Source organism: Passer domesticus, chromosome 13 (assembly GCF_036417665.1).
Source record: "Passer domesticus isolate bPasDom1 chromosome 13, bPasDom1.hap1, whole genome shotgun sequence".
NCBI lineage: Eukaryota > Metazoa > Chordata > Aves > Passeriformes > Passeridae > Passer > Passer domesticus.
In genome coordinates this window covers 18,613,220-18,627,872 of record NC_087486.1, presented here as the reverse complement: position 1 = coordinate 18,627,872, position 14,653 = coordinate 18,613,220, and the positions used below count along the sequence as shown (strand labels likewise).

The 14,653-nt window shown below is 45.3% G+C and overlaps 1 long non-coding RNA gene across 7 annotated transcripts in view; it reads right to left on the bottom strand.

Moving 5' to 3' along the window:
• LOC135280253 (uncharacterized) overlaps positions 1-14,653 on the bottom strand; it is a 131,965-nt gene that overhangs the window by 36,747 nt on the left and 80,565 nt on the right. For 5 of the 7 annotated variants that reach the window (XR_010347277.1, XR_010347276.1, XR_010347280.1 and 2 more), the window contains 2 exons: positions 7,309-8,864; positions 173-3,799 (listed from right to left, as the gene is read on the bottom strand). This is a non-coding gene — a long non-coding RNA (uncharacterized LOC135280253). The remainder of the gene's footprint in view (positions 1-172; positions 3,800-7,308; positions 8,865-14,653) is intronic. The other 2 variants (XR_010347279.1, XR_010347281.1) reach the window with 2 other exon arrangements.

Genomic DNA, 14,653 nt, shown 5'->3' with positions numbered 1-14,653 from the left:
GGGGTCTGAGTGGCACCATCTCCTGGGTGCTGTCCCATTCCCAGGTCCACACAGGTAATCCTGATGGCTGTGGCCACCTCATATGAACTGGACACCCCAGTGCCTCTGCAGGTCTCCCCATCTGAGGTGGGGCCTACCCACCTGCCCCAACACAGAAAGGAAAAGCTCATACCTGCATCCTTCAGAGCTGTCTTGGTGGTCCCAGGGAGGGAAGCCCCTAAGCTCCTTTGGTGCTGGTCTTTAGTAGGTCCTGCATTGTGTCCCCAGTGCGGATGTGGAGTGGTGGAATCCAGCCATGGCAGGTGGGTGATGCAGGGTGCCCAGGATCACAGTAACAACACAAGAAAAGCAAAAAAAAACCCAAAACCCTGGGGTGTTCCAAGCCCCCACCCAGGCCAGCTGGGCCATGGTTCAGGCAGCTGGCACTCACTGAGAGAAAAACGTGCTCCAAGGCCAGACGTGGCCACAGCAGCAGGAGACACAAACTGCTGGCAAACAAACAGAAAACAGGCACTTTCTTTGGCAAAATCCAAGAGAGAAAGTAAGCTGCCCATTTTTAGCACTCGTTAATTGTTTTAAAATCCATCTGACAACAGCTGCTAAATAATTTCACATTTTGACCCATATGTCTGAAGCAACAAATAACAATAAATAAAATGCTGCCTGGGAGGGGAATGGTGGCTGGGAGCACCAGCATTCCAGTGAACACTCGGCACCACCCACAGCTCCTGGCAGGGCTCAGACAACACTGAGGGAAGGCCCTCCTTGATGCCAGGGCTGGACTCTCCTCCTCTGTCCCTTGTCACTGAAGAGAGGGACGGTCAGTCAGGTCAGCTGGTGAGGTTCTTCTGTGATCTTGGAGACCGTCCTGCCTCCTGTGAACACCTCTGAGGATGGCACTCCTGCCTGGGGACATGCTTCACAGATACGAGAGGGAGCCAAAATTATTGGTGCAGATCAGAAGTTTAATTTCAACTGGACAAATTCATTTGAGGTTTTTTTGACCTGAATATCAGGTCAAAGCCCTCAATATCAACTCCAAAGCACTGACAAGTGGGATGTTCCTGGGGAAATCCCAGGGCCAGGATGCACAGAGCACACAAGGATAAGACGTAAGGAACGATTGCTGTTTTTACACTCGAGGCCTTCCAAACCACAGAGCTGGGAAGGTGCAGGCCGCGGTGGGGCTGGCCCCGGAGCCTCGCCGTGCGTCACACCAGGACTGCTGCCCTGGCTTTGTGTGGGCATTCCGGCACCAATTGGACACAGCCGAGCGTCTGCTTTGTGGGGAATGTGTTTCTCTTGCATTTAACTCGAGATTTGAAAAGCTTTTGCCTCCCTCCTCCCTTCCTCCTGGAGGCTCATGAATCACAGAGCCGCCAGACGAATGAGTCACCCAGCCAGTTCTTGGTCAAGCGTGCCAGTCTGGGAGGCTCTTCTGGGATCAAATGGGAGCGGGCCGGCTTTGTCGGTGACTGGCCATGTGTTGAGCTGCAGAAACTGCTCCTCGGGGTCATCCCCATCCTCTTTGTGAGCTGTTGCTGTCAGCTTGTAATTGCTCTTTTGTCAGGAAAACTTGTGAACGTCTAAAGAGAGGGCGGCTGGGGAGAGGCTGGGGCGTTTCTGAGGAAGGGCAGCCTCAGAGGCCTTCCCAGGACGGTGCTGCCAGCCGGGGCAATTGTTCTCCAAGGTCTCAGTTCACTGAGCTTGAACTTCCAAGCATGCCCGGCACATCCTTGTGTCTGTGAACCAGCCCGGGGATGTGGCTCACAGCCCTGGGAGGGTCCCACAGCCCTGGGAGGGTCCGACCCACCCGCCCCTCAAAGGCTCCCCGGCACTGCAGGTGCCCCATATGAAACCCACAATGAAGGGCTCTCTGGTGGTGAGCATTGGTACAGACCACACACAGTTTAATAACTGGAAATATGGCAGGCTAAAAAACAGTTGCCTCAATTTATTCTAGAGCAGGAAACTTAAAATCTGCCAACAGCTTGTCAAAATCTCTTTTTTTGTTGTTCTTGTTTTCCTTTTTGGAAAAAAAAAAAAAAAGAGAGAGAGAGTTGGGGTTCCGATTCTCCCATGCTAAAATACACAGTGGGGTCCTGTTCAGGCATTCAAAGAGAGTCTGATCTCCCCAGGAATCATCTATTTCATTATCACTAACACTCTGCTCCCCTGGGAAGCCAGTTGTGCCCTCTCCTTGCATCTCCCATCTCTTCTGCTCCAGGAACAACCACAGTGGGCAGGTGACACATGGAGATATATGAAGAGGGATGAAGGAAATGGGGAGAGGCTACTTGCAACCAGATTTCCAAAAGATGTCAGCAATTTGAACTCTATCCTCAAACAATTTGGGATATACGAAAATGTGGCCCTAACCCTTTCTTGCTTAACATCCACTGGCAATTATTCACCTCTCACTCACCATTCCAAACAAAGCTTTAGAAAGCAAAGCTCCCCATCACCTGAAGCACAGACCAAGCCAGATCTGCCTCACAACCCATTCCATTACAATCCTCTGCAAAGGAAGAGAAAACACTAAGAAAAAAAAGTTGCAATGAAGTGATTTACCTTAAAACCTATTTATGTGGAAGGTGACAGGAGTTGCTGGCCTGTGGGGTGAGCATAACCTTGCTGTGTCTCTAACACCACTTTGGTTGTGTTGTTCTTCCATGCTGCATTACAGGAGCCATCTCAGGAATCCCCTGGAAAATCCTGGATTTACACTCATCTATTATCTTCTCAAGTCTTTGGCTGTAGAGATTGAGGAATGTTCCAGAAAAGTTCCACCTTAATAAATTTCTGTCAAAGTTTCTAAAATGACAGTGAAATATTTGCAGCTCCAGCCATGTTCTCTAAGTTTGATTTTCTACAAAGGAACATCTTGCTCCTTTTTTCCCCCCCATTTACTGTAAACCACGAGGTCAAGGAAGGTTTGATAGCCCTGGGATTAAACATTTATGAAGACGGAGCTCTGCACACCAGCCAAATAAAAGTTGCTTTTAAATAAGGACTACTTACCTACACCAAGGAAACTTTTTTGTGGTGCCTGCTCCTGTCTAGTGCTGAACTGCCCTTTTCAATGTAAGTGCTTGTTTTATCATCATTTACACACACAAAACCATGGCAACAAGGAAACGCTACAGTTGTATTAATAGGAATGTCTGCTTACTTTCTATTGACCTTTTGCTTTTGAAAAGGAAATAATCAGAGCTTCAGCTGATATTGAAGAAAATCAGACTTAACAGTGCCTAACAACATATCTGCCTTGAAGCATCCTTTAGCATTTATTCAGAGACTTTAATGGAAGCCCATGGACACAGACTACACATTCCTGGTACATTCCTTCGGACAAAAAGCATAGAAATGTCAAGAAAAGAGAATCACAAAGATGTGCAAACATTTTCCCAAGGATCACAGCATTTCAACTTTTTCACGATCCTTTCAGTGATGAAATTTCACAGCAAACATCTCAGCTCCTCATTAGAGTCTATACAGGAGCAGGGAAGTCTGCAAGAGCCAGGAGACATCAGTTCAGATTAAGATCCAACATTTAAGGCATTTTTGAAGAAAGACTCCCTTGTCCTACCTTCAGACAACAATTTGAAGGATGTGCAGCTTCTGCAACTTCTATTGATTGTAAAATTATCCCCAGCTTCATGAGGAGGAGAGTCTTGGTTGTATCCACATTTACTGGCACCGGTAGTTGGACAATGTAATTTGCTTCATCTCCTGACTGCAGTTCTCCCCAACAGCTGTTGTCTCCTCAGCTCCACACAGGAATACTTGGGAAGAGACACTGCCAGCCAATATACAAATATACAGATATAAAATTTGAAAAATTAATCTTTTCATATTCTAATGGGAAAACAACACATGGAAAAAACCCCAAATTATTGGTGAATGTCAAGAGGATCAAATATCGAATCCTTTAATTTTACTACTGAGCTTAGAGTGGGCAAAGCATCTCTGTAGCTTTGGACATGAAAGTAAATCAAAATGTTCTGGAGGAAAAGGAGACAGAAAATATTTTGGAATTTAACTTATTGCATCTGGTGACTGATACACTGATTTAACTGAGACAAGGTGCATCATTATGAAATGAAAGTGCTCTTGCTGCCTGTGAACTGAAGCTCTTCAGGAGTAACAGAAGCACTTCCAGAACATTTTCCGGGACAATGAGATCAGATACGGGATCTGCACTGCTTATCTGGCACTGGATTCTCTTCCTTCTTTACTAGTTACTAAATCAGCCAGATGAAAGGATGATAAGTAGTTTTTACCAGTGTACACTTTTTTCCCTCCTGTGACCAATATTTTAGAAAATACTCATGACACAAACTTCACCATCCAGCAGGTGATCATGTACATAATTTCTAGTAAATAGATTTTCAGATCCTTAGTCTTTGCATTTCTCCTAAGTCTTCATCTGACTGTGTGACTTTGATAATGCTCAATAAAGCTGCCTAGCAGAATTCTTTAAAATATGCCAAAACCATGTTTTCCTTTCCTGTTCCTTTTGTGGTTTTGTCTTCTGTTTCCTTTTTGTGCTTCATTTTTCAGAATGGGAAAAATAGGGCTGGATCATTTTGATTAGAATCTTCTTGGCATTAAATAATGCAATTAAATAATCTCTTGGTGTCAATACACAAAGGGTAAAATCCTGGTTTCAGGGAAATTATGCCTTTGATTGTGGTGAGACCAGTTGGAGGGGTTTTTAGTCCTTACAATCTCCCCTCACAGGGTGATTAATCATAAGAGGAGGAAATATCTGACTGTATGTTTGTGAAGAACTATTCAAATGTACACCACTTAGCAACCAGGTTTTGTTAAGCATTTTTTGTCCCTCTCTGAGTTACTTTATTATTCCCACCAAAATGTTAAGACCCAAGAAAAAGAAAGCTTTTCCCAAGAGGATGATTACTGCTTGAAAGCAGTCACCTGTATCTGTGTAAATTAATTGCATGAGGGATTATTTATTCTCTTGATGGTCTTTTCAGGTAATTGTTTTTAAAGATGACGAGGAAAGGCCTGGAGCATCTCCATGCCCAGGAAAGGCTGAGAGAGCTGGGGCTGTTCAGCCTGGAGAGGAGCCCCAGCTGAGAGGGAACAGAGGTAAAGGCAAAACAGCAGACAGAACAATGTTTCTGATGAAACGGCCATGAATGCAAAGCCTGGGATGGTCCCTGGGCATTGAGGACAGCCCACCAGCTCTTTGGAACCCTTCTGCAGAGCATCATCAAATCCCAGGCCAGCAGCTCCTGTTGGAATGGGCAAGTCCTACGAGCCTTTCCTGTCCCTGATGGTGGCATTAGTCCCTCACCAGGCAGGGGACAGACTCCCAGGCATCACTGGTCCCTCAGTGGTGTTGGCAGTGAGTGTCTGCAGAGGTGATTTAACCCTGGGGGAGGGGAATCATCCCCAGGGGTTCCAGCTCTGCAGGGAACCCAAATAATTAATGCAGACTGGTTTCTTAACTTCCAGATTTCTGAAGTGAGGAGAGGTGAATCCCACTCTTTTTAGCTTTCTGCACCAAGAACTGGAAAGGGATGCAAACAAAACATGCTCTGGGAGAAGGGGTGTGAGTGAAGAGCTGGTGTAGAAGGCTCCACACCTGGGTTTTGTTTCGGAAACCTTTCAACAAGCTGCACTCTCATGGTGCACGAATACTGTGTAAATAGAATAAAGAGAGTTTTCCTGTCTGTTTGGGCTATAAGGTGTTCACTGTGAGGGTATGTGTGACACCTGGGAAGTCCTCAGTTTTACTACGAGACAAAAACAAAACCTCCCACACTTCTGAAGACAATTTTATGACTGTGGGAATCAGGAGGACAGAACAGATAAGGAGCCAAAGGTGCTTCATGAAAAATTACAGTGGAAGTCTTGTCCTAAATAAGTGGCTCACAAACAGCTGGCAAAAGGCAAAGAAATGAAACCTATCACTATTCCACCACCACCCATGTGGGCCAGCTGTACTGTAACATTTGTGGCTCTTGAACATCCACAACCTCATATGTAGCTTATAATTTGGTTTTCCTTGAGATCTTTGTTGTCTCAAGTTTCTCTATTCAGTTCCTGAAGAGAAATCATGATCAAAAGCTCAGTCAGAACAGTGTGAGTGGTAGGAGCATGGATGGGACACCTGACATTCTGTGAGTGAGGGAACTGCTGGAGCCCCAGATGTGCTGCAGCCAGGGATGCACCCAGTGCTGCTCCTGCACTTCCACCAGGTACTTGGGACTGGGAGAGTCTTGTGAAATCAGACACTTGTGCTTGTAAAAGCAGCTGCAATGGGCAAATGGTTTAAGTTAAAAAGTGAGCCAATCCAAATTTCTCCCTGAGAAAAAGGAAAGGGATGGAGCACAGCTATCTGAGAGCAGCTTTTGGGGTTGCTGGGATCCAAACAAAGCACTCGCAGGTGCCTGAAGGGAGGATATTTGCACTGTGCTGACTTATCAAACCACATGATTTACAGGGATGTGGGCAGACGCTTCTCAAGCCATCTCAAGTTTAACTGGGCTGGGCCCATCCCTTTTATCTTTTGAACAAACTCTAGCTTCAAGTTTCACTTCTTACTAGATGTGGCTTATGCCTTGTGGAAAAAAGGACAGATCCTGTCTGTTCCATGCTTGCTCATGGCTGGATTTTTAATCAGATGTCTCTGGCTCTGGTGGGATAGAGCCTGGTGCTGGGGTGAAATAGGTGTGGGAAGGAAGGACTGGGACTTATAAGAGGGACTGAAAATATGGAAAGAGAAGATTTCAAGGCAGAAGTTGAGCCTCCATTATCATGGCACGGGGAAAAGGAGGGCAAACATTCCCTAAAAAATTGCTGGGGCAGGTAACTTCAGATTTCAGTAACAAAGGTCATATTGGGCCAGTTTAAAGGGATCAGTGCTTCTCAAACAAACTTGCCACATGCCTGTTTTCAACACCAGCCAAATAGGGGGTGGGGACTGTTGGATGACTGCTCTCAGGGCCAACCAGCAGCTCTGCAGGGTTTTTGGTCTGTTATTGTCTCAGCTGCCCAGACCAAATTGTCCAGTTGGTAACGATCCAACCAGTTTTTCTACTGGTGGTCCCAACATGGCCTGGGATCTCCCAGCCAGGCTGTTTGTTTGTTTGTTATTCTCTATTCCCATGTAAACCCTTTCCAAGCCTTCAGCCAGAGGTTCTGGTCCTGCACAGAGGAGAGGAGCTTTTTGGTTTGGGAGCTTTATTGCATCTGAAAGGATGAAAGGATAAAAGGAAAAGCAGCAAACATCCACTTCTGTCAACAACCAGCAGGAAAAGCACAACAGAGACCCACCTTGGACACTGACAGAACTCCTGTTCTCTGGTGTCATCCTGCTGCCTACAACTACAGTGAAAGTAAACATTTAATGGGGCAACCCAAAGATAATGTGACTTTTAAAGCACTTTTCTCCTGTACCTTTGGCCTATGCCTGTATTTGTGTATAAACCATTGTACTTTCCACATTTGGCTTCTCTTGGTCTCCAGTCTGCTACTGAACTGATGTCTGACAGTCCCTGGTTGTCCTCCACTGATTCATCCCATGCTCATTGGGCTGCTCAAAACCTGGGTGAGTTATTATTTAAGTAGGAACTAAATAACAAACATAATGTATAGACAAATTGGGCTACAACCTCTTCTGCTTCTTTACTGGATTTTCACCGGGGTTCAAGCATTAATTTTCAAGCTGGCAGGAATTCTATGTTTGGTTTCCCAGATCAAGGAGTGGTGGTTGCACGTTGTCCCCCCATGGCTGATAGGTGGAGTGCACAGATCTGTCACAGCCCATTGCTGGAAAAAGGAACTTTTTAGCTCTCATTGTCCAGGTCTGCTCCTCAGTGAGCCCAAGTGCCAAGCTGTGTGGGAGTTTGTACCAAATTCAGGATGTGGGGGCCGCAGAGGTTTGGAGTAACCCAGAGGGAACACGACAGTCTTGGCATGAGAGTCACCATCTCACCCATTGTTAAATGGATTCCAGATTTGCTTTGTCAGTTATTTTATTAAAGAGGAAAATATTCTGGGTGCAGATTTGCGTTAGCCAGTGGTACTCCTCACTGTCTTGCCATCAATCCCTTTTTCCATGCTGTTGCTATTTTGAAGCAATGAAGGAGAGTGGTTTGCAGATCTACCTTTGCTCCTGACACCTTAGTTCTGTCCTTTCCAGGGAAAATGAAATCTAGGGACTATTTCCCTGATATCTTTGGCTTGTTAGAGGAGTTTCTGTTTTGGTTTGTCCTTGCCAAGGCTGGAGCTGAGAGCAGTGTCTCTGACAGGGCTTTAGAGCAGTGGCTCTGGCAGAAGCTGTGTCCATGCTGCTGTGAGGACACACAGCCAGAGCCTCACTCCTGAGCTGGGACTTGTTTAGCCCAAGGCTCCAACAGTCTGAAATCAAACTGGCAACACCAGCAAGGATTCAAGGACAAGAAAGATGAATTCACCGAGTTAAAGCAGTGGGAGCAGAACCTGCAGTGTGATGCTCACGGGCGCAATGGCTGCATTAGTTATGGAAAGTCTGACTGTTCAGCAAGAGGGACTTTCAAGATTTCAGTTTCAGAGACTGTGAAGAGAGCTTTCAAACTGAAATCATCCTTGCTGCTCATGCAGAACAACGTGACTTGCATTACTCAGTTTATTTTTAGAATAAAAAGATGATTTCCTGTTTCCATCTTAGCAAAGCCACTGAAAAATTCTGCTTTTCCTGTGGAGTTCATCTTTCACAAAATCCTTATGGTAATACCTAAATATTCTTGTTATCTCCATGACTTCAAGAAGCCACAATTCACCCACAAGTACTGCAGAAAGTGCCTTCTTGTTGTAGACTGGAATAGTTTTAAAGTCCCATCTTTAATCTCCTGAAGAGCAAAGCCAAAAATTAATTAAATAATACTTTTCCAAATACTTTTCCAAATTATTTTAATACTGCTGTTGGGAAAGGGAGGGTGTTGGGCATGTTTAATAATAGTAGGTAAAGAAAATATTTTTGCTTCAAAGAATAACTTTTATATATTGTGACCAATTCAAATGACATGGCAGGATTGGGGTGGATGCTTCAAAATCCTCAGCCCTGTCTGTGGCATCCCAACACCAGCAGCCCAACCTCCACTCCTGGATCCACAACAGCAGTTTCACCTCGTAAAGAGTATTTGTCTGTTGAGACTATCTGCTAGAAATTCATCACAATATTTAGACTGGATTCTGAAACAAAATTGAAATTCCCACAAAATACCGGGTTACCTATAATAACACTCCCTGTGCCAGTCAAAAAATACCCTTACATTAAAAATAAGTATTATTCAGCTCACCTACAAGTACTGCTTAAGTACAAATCCAGGGGAGTTCTATTGAGGAAAAGTGAGGTTATATTCTGCTTTGGAAGAATTAATCTGTAGCAAGTATCCTGAGGTTTTTCTTTTTTATCTCAATGTTTTTCCACTCGTTATATCCTTCTCTTTGAATGAACCAGAGTTGACAAATTGGCCTGGTGCTATCCAAGCCACATGCTACTTGTCTTCATGGCACTTGTGGTTTTAGAGGATTCATTGTTTGCAGAGAGAATCTCTTTTGCCGGGAAGATCAGACTTCTGATGCAATCCCATGAAACCCACAAACCACCTCCCTGTTCAGACCTTCAGGCCTGGGGTAATTTTTCTCTTTCTGCTGAATTCTTGGCAGATGTGTCAGATCACAGGCCACGACTAGAATCCTGAAGAAATCTGAAAAATTTGTTTGGCAAAATCTCTAGAGATTGTTCTGCTTAACCTGCAGATGGCTCATTTCAGGTTCCACGGTACTGTGGAAAATGGCTTTCCTCTTAATTGGTGTCCCCACCCCTCTCACCAGGGATATGCTAGTGAGGAATGAAAATAGATGTGGGCGTGGAATATCTGAGAACTCCAAGAATAATTCTTACCACCTGTATCAAGCACATTCCTCTTCAGATCACTTAAAAGTCAAAGAAGCACCTAATTCTCTTTCCAATATGCCAAACTGCGTTTAAAACTCAACAAGTTTTGTATTGCCCACCAAGGCTAGCTGTAGATGATCCTCCCCAATTCATGTGGGACCCCACTGATTGCAAGGATGCCACTGCTTACTTGAGGGATCAAAATGGTGTTTGTGTTGACATAGGAAGTATGGGACAGGTTTTGGTGCTGAAATTGTGCAGCATTCCCCATGAACACCACCCCCAGGGATGTGGATGGCAGTTCACCTCTGGATGTAAACCTGCAATGGAGAAAAGGGGTTTGCTTTGAACTGGTGCCTCGAGTCAGCAGCCAGCACTGTGCAGACAGACAAGAGCTGGGGTTTTCACACCATCATCTGTGTCCTTTCATTTTGGGGAAAGGTGTCAGATACTGCTGAGCGCAGCCATCCAGGGACATCAAATCATGAACTCACAGAATGGTTTGGGTTGGAAGGAACCTTAAACCCATCCCATTCCTCCCCCTGCCATGGGCAGGGACATCTCCCACTATCCCACATTGCTCCAAGCCCCAATATCCAGCCTGGTCTTGGACACATCCCAGGGATCCAGGGGCAGCCACAGCTGCTCTGAGCACCCTGTGCCAGGGCCTGCCCACCCTCCCAGGGAACAATTCCTGCTCAATATCCCATCCATCCCTGCCCTCTGGCAGTGGGAGCCATTCCCTGGGTCCTGGCACTACTTCCCTTGTAAACAGTCCCTCTCCATCTCCTTATGGATTTGGTTATTGTCTCTGTATGCACTGGTGATTATATTTTCATTCTTGTTATTCTGTTACTGAAGTCACTCGTTTCTCTGCTCAGGTAGATGAAATAAATCCACCATTATTTAAGGAATCAGCCCTATGCAATAGATACCAAATAACACATCCCAGAGTGCCCCTCCAGTGAACACTGCGAGCACAGGGTGCCCTTGCCTACACCCTTGGAAAACATCACCACAGCAGTGAAAATGAAAACCTGCTTGGAAATCATTTGCTATACAGGAACTAGAAATCAGAAAGGTGTACCTGTAGCATTTTAAGGAACAGCCAGACACTATATAAACCCTCCTCCAACTCCTGTTCTCCCATCCAAATGTTGATTCCCCAAGCTCTACCTGACATGCACTGTAATAAACAGCACCAGGGGGAGGGTACAGTGAGCAAACCCAGAATAATGACATGTGTGAAAAGCTGCTTCCCAGCATGGCATTGTTCCAGAGTTACATATGGAAATTAATATCCTAATTAATAAGGGGTCATGAAGCACTAAATATTGAGGGCAGGCAGAAATTGCTGGAGTCCTTCTATGGCACAACACACTGGGGGCACAGAGATTGGCAAAGATGTGGTAGACGTACAAAAATATCTGGAAAATTTTTCTGTCTTTCTAGTCCAATCCCCCGTCTGAGGATTATATGCAAGTGTTTCACAGCACTCCAAGCCAATATAGAACAGTGTGATAAACCACCTACCAATTCCACTCTGTCTCTCCATGTCCAGCATTCTCAGACGCTGATGGAGCAAAGAAACTAAAGGGAAATAAACTGATAAACATGCCAGAAAAAATTTTTGAGGGCTCATAATTCAGATCCAGTGAAAAAATTATTTTTCATCCATATTTTCTATTTTCCACCAAGAGGTACAACATCCAGCAAGTTGGAACAATGTTGATTGAGCAAGTCCTGAACCAGGTAAAAGCTGCCCTTCCACTGGGAATGCAGCAAGCAGGTTACTGGAGCCTTAAGTTTCTAATATACCCCCATTCCAGCTGGTTTTCTACCTAATAGGTACAATGTCAATTTTTACTACAGGAGGATTTAGCCCAGACAACTCCAAAGTGAAAGCCAGATTGTTTGGGGTTTTGCTTGTTTGTTTTGGTGTTGAATTTTTCATAGACTGATCATGGAAAATGTTAATCCTGAAATATTTTCAGAAAAGGTAAAGTTATAATAGAGAATTCCTCTGGCTGCTCCCAAGAGTTAAACCAAGGAACAAGAACTATCCTTCAACAGCAGCTCTGGTATTCACCCAAGAAAAATCCTATCAGACCAGCCAAAATCATGACTAAGAAGAGACTGAATTCACAAACATGTTATATATGAAAGTGGTAATCCCATGGTACAATCCCTCTTCCAAACCCAGTTGTGCTTTGCCAGAGCCCCTCAGGGCAGGAAGGCTTTGGAGCAGTTGCCCACTCAAGGTTTCCACCCAACACTTGGCCACAGTAAAAACAACACATGACCAGGGCTGGGGAAAGAGATAAGAGGGAATGAGAGCTCCAGTGAGACACCCACTGCTTTTATCATCTCTAGGAGGGACAGAGAGCTGTGCACAGCAGAACTGCCAATGGCAAGGCAAAGGAATCAGAGCTGTAATCAAACAATGCCTGAATCACTGCTACCAAACCTGAAGCAAGGAAATGTCCTCAAAAGTGGCAGGAAAGCTGAACGGGGATTCTGAGCTCCGTGCCTGCCCTCAGTTGCTCCCTGTGGGCCTGAGTGGGAGAATATCAATTCAATGCCCTGGTTTTCAAGAGCCACACAAGGCTGGGATGGATCTCACATAAGGCACACAAGCAGCAAAGTACAGATTTTTGTTATGCTGGTGCAGCCAGCTCTGGGTGAGCTGGATTGGTGCTACTTTCCCTCCTGCTCAGTGGGTTCAAGGCACCAGGCTCATGGTAGCAGCTACTAAACATCCCAGAGCCTTCTCAGGACTAGTAAATGACATCAAACAAGCTTCATTTTATCTACACAGTTTTCCATTTTCTTTGAAAGGTAAGCTGCTTTCTAGACAGACCCCCACAACAGAATCTTTGCAGCCCCTTCTTGTGCCAGTGGCTTCATCTCCTTTACTGATTCACAGCCCTGAGGTCTCTGCAGCCTGTCCTGCATCACCAGTGCCCTCACTGTCCCAAATCTCAGCAGTCTCCTGCCAGGTGACAGGGATCTGTGGCTAGCTGAGCGTCTCCCCTCTGTCTCAGAGCCCTTCAGAAGGGAAAGGCTGCTGGAAATTTGCATTTCAAGAAGAGACTGGATGTCTTTATGGGAAAGAAACCCCTGGAAGGGCTGGGGCACAGGCAGAGCAAGCCAGGGAGAGACTGCAGCTGCAGGGGGAAGAGCACAGGAGGAACAGATGTGTCTCAAATCTCTTCTTCAGGTCTTCCTGGAGTTCAGCATTGGAGAGAGGACCTTTGGGCTGAGGAAATATTCTCTTTATTTGAGGAATAAGGAGCAAGATCATCTTATCGTCTCAGCTGTTTAAGAGAGCTGGGCAGGAGAATATCTCCTGGTCCCCGGGTGCCAGGCAGGTGCTGGTGCCTGGTGTCACCCAAGGCTGGGTAGAGCTTTCCCACAGGTCTGTCCAGCTGAAGCAAAGTGGTGATGATGCAAAAATAGGATGTCAAAGCAAAAGAGAGAAACAACAGCTCTGGACAACACAAGCAGCTGCTGAAATAAAGCGTGTCAGATTATGTTACCTCCACTCCAGGACTCCAATTGTCCCTTTAAAACTGGGAGTTTTTTTAAGAAAAAAGTTTTTAAAAGCTCACTGAGCTCACACAACATCACACAGTAAAACGTCCTGTTCAATACTATTTGACACTGGAAAAAAATCTGGTTTAAACTTTAAACCTCTGGAAAAGTTGGCACATGTCATTACAATACATTGCAGGCTGGATGCTTGACCCAGTGATGGGTGAACTGCAGAAGAATGGAGTTATCTGTTGGTTTTTTATTCCAGAAATAAGGCTAAAACCATGGGGATGCCAGTTTAATGAGAATTTTAGCCCTTCCTGGGGTCTCTGGTCTTGATTTCATGATTGTTGCTAAAAGGGGTAATCTCAAATCCAAGTTTTTACATGTGTAGCTGACCAACCAATTCCTAAAACTTGGACAGAACCCTCCCAGAAGACTTTATCAAGATGCTCACAATGCACAAGAATAGTGCAAAGAAAATCACCTACAGAATGCTTTAAACAAAATATAAAGAATATGAAATAAGAAGCAAGGGATTTTAGCATTTCAATCGACAAATTAAGTCTTAATATTAAAATGAAAATTCTGACCATTACACAGAGAATAATTTGGAGAGAGGTTGTTTATAACATTTCATGAGGAACTAGAATAGACTTCAGAAGGGAGTGAATTTGTGTAGAATCACTGGATGGTTTGGGTTGGAAGAGACCTTGGGGATCATCTCATTCCACTCCTGTCATGTCAGGGACACATCCCACTGTCCCAGGCTGCTCCAAGCCCCAGTGTCCAACCTGGCCTTGGGCACTGCCAGGGATCCAGGGGCAGCCACAGCTGCTCTGGGCACCCTGTGCCAGGGCCTGCCCACCCTCCCAGGGAACAATTCCTCATTCCCAATATCCCATCCAGCCCTGCCCTCTGGCAGTGGGAGCCATTCCCTGTGTCCTGGCACTCTATACTTACTTATTAGCAAGTAGTTTACCTCCATCTGTTTTGTAGGATATGAGACATAAAAATCTCCCCTCTTCCTGAGGTTTCATCAGATGCAGTCTCTCACACAAAACGCCAGGTGACAGAGGCTCCACAAACTGGACTTCCATCCTCATGGACACAGTCCTTGCAGACCTGGAACCCCTTCCTGGGCCCAGGCTACGCACTCCTGAGATAGAGGAGACCTTCTTGTTGCTTTTTTATATTTCTTTT